Below are 2,500 nucleotides of genomic sequence, written 5' to 3' on the forward strand. Positions count from 1 at the left end.
TTGTGCACACGATTGCTGAAATAATGTTTTGTTAAGGCACCATTCTGTGTTACGCCTAGATTTTCGAGATTCAGAGTCTGCCTCAATGTTCTCTTTCCCCGGAATTCAGACAACAGTGAGCCATATATTGTTTGCAATACTCCAATCCCAAATAGTTTTAACTAAGAAATTCAACTTAGTTGAATGACTGGTGCCCATTTTATTAGCTTTAACCTGAACTGTTGTGTTATCAACCAGGACTCTGACGTGTCTTCCTGATACTAGCTGTCTATAAGCTTGTAAGCCAATAATTCAAGATAGTTGATATGGGTTTCCTTCTCAGTAGCTGTCCAGAGCCCCCCTGTAGAGAGGTCATTTACTGCGCACCCCCATCCTTGTGTAGATGCATCAGTACGAGTGGTGATTTGTGGGTCAGGTCTGTCTATTTTATTAAATGCAGTATCTATACAATCGATCTACTACTGAAGCTCCTCTCTAGCAAATGGTGTAAAGCTCATAAAGGCATCAAAATTCTCAGCATTTTGTCTAAGGGCTTCAGAATTTTGATGTTCTGTAATGCGGAAATGCAGAGGGTCATACATTACCCCAGGAAAACTAGATATGATGAGACCCACAACTTGTGCCACCTCACGAATCCACACTCTTTTACATGACAGAATTTGAGTTACAACTATCTTCACACTTGTTTGCCTTGTCTAAAGTAGGTGATACTGTCACATGGATTGAGTTCAAAACAAACCCCAGAAATACTAGAATTTGTGTGGGTATGAAAACTGATTTTTTAGGGTGAAGAACAAAACCGAGATTGCCCAGCAATGTTATTGTACCAATAACATTAGAGGCACATTCCGTAAATCCACAGATGCCATATAACAATTTGGTTACATTAAGCTAAGAGCAGTCCAAATTGAATACATCTTAAAATGCCTACACACCACATTTTTATTTAAACTTTTCACATTCAAGATTAATCTATGTGACCCATCATCTTTGGGCCGGAGAAATATGGGGGAGATAAAATCACCCTGCGCCGAAACAAACTCAACAATAACTTCTTTGGGCAATAAATGTTGAATTTCTTGGGTAATAACACTATTTTTCTCCGTTGAAACATGTCTGATGCGGCAGAGAAGTGAACTCAACTTTCTCCCCAGCAACTGTGCGCAAGACTTCTGCGTCAGAAGTTATTTTTGCGCCATTCGCACAGTCTACGTGACAACTGGCCAGCTTTGATCGAAGCCGCATCTTCAATATAAAATTTATCACCTTCGACATATTCTCGGCTAAATTGCTTACCTATAAAGTTTTAAAAACCAATTCATCTGCTGTATTTACTGCCACTGATTTCCCTGATTTCCCCTCTTTTGTGAGTTTGTCTTCAACTTGGGGAATGATTTTGGCGGGTACTGCTTCCAGTAGCGGCCTTTGAACAAAACATTTTGTCCTCGTCGTTGTCTGTTATCCGAGACAGCATTGTTGTTATTTGAGAAGCGGCCTGCTTTCCCATGGTTATGTCGTTCAGGGAAAGTGGGTTTACTTATCTTGTTCGAGGCCCAAATGTCGTTTAATCGTGATTACAGATTATCGCCAAACAATAGCAATGTTTTTGGGACGAGCGAGGCACATAAACTGCTTTAGTGTTTGTGCAAAGTGAGTATGGTGTCACGACGCCGCAACGATAGCTCACACGACGCGTGGCTTACCAGTGCCAACGCATCTGTATTTAGTTTTACTAGCTTATCAAGCTCCGGCAGTTTTTTCTCCCTCAATTGCACTAGCGTGTCTGTGGACAGAGCCAAAATAGCCCCGATTTTTGTGTTGACGAGGCGCGAAGGTCCTGTTGTCTGGTTTGTTGTCAAGTTTGTCCATAATCTCCGTGTTAACACGAGGAAAAATCAGCCTGTCGCAGTTTCCTGGTCGACTGTAGTTTCCATCTTTTCTTTCAGTTTTGGTTCGCTAAGTTTAGCTGACCAACGTTTGATGATAATGTCAGCAAGTTGCTGATTAATATTCGGACCAATGTCCTCGTCTTGATCGAAATCTTAACAGAGGTCGGTCAGCAAAGCGTCATACTCCTGTCGAGCATCTGAGACGCTTATTTCACCCTGTGTGGCCGTGTCGACCCGAGGTTCTGTCGTTTTAAGGAGCGTTTCGCCGTCACTGAGATCGCTTTCAGCATCCTTTCCATGTTCCGTTCAGCTTTTGCGTCGTTTCTTTACCGGTTCCTCTGCTTCAGACGGGTCATCCCGCCTTATTCGCTTAAACGATTTCTCCATGGACAACATGGACGCGGACACTTTTGGCATCTCTTCCTCGTTGTCTCGATCGCCATGGTCATCCAACAAAGCCGTTTCATCTGCGTCAGAAGGCAGGATTTCATACAAATCCAAGTTTCTCACCATGCTATAAAGTTTCGACCGACACTCAAAAATTACGCGGGCAACTGAACACTCGATCTGCTTGCGCATATCTCACGTGACTCCTTAGTGACGTAGTCCTA

This window comes from Montipora capricornis, chromosome 3 (genome assembly GCF_036669925.1).
Source record: "Montipora capricornis isolate CH-2021 chromosome 3, ASM3666992v2, whole genome shotgun sequence".
In the NCBI taxonomy this organism is placed as follows: Eukaryota; Metazoa; Cnidaria; class Anthozoa; order Scleractinia; family Acroporidae; genus Montipora; species Montipora capricornis.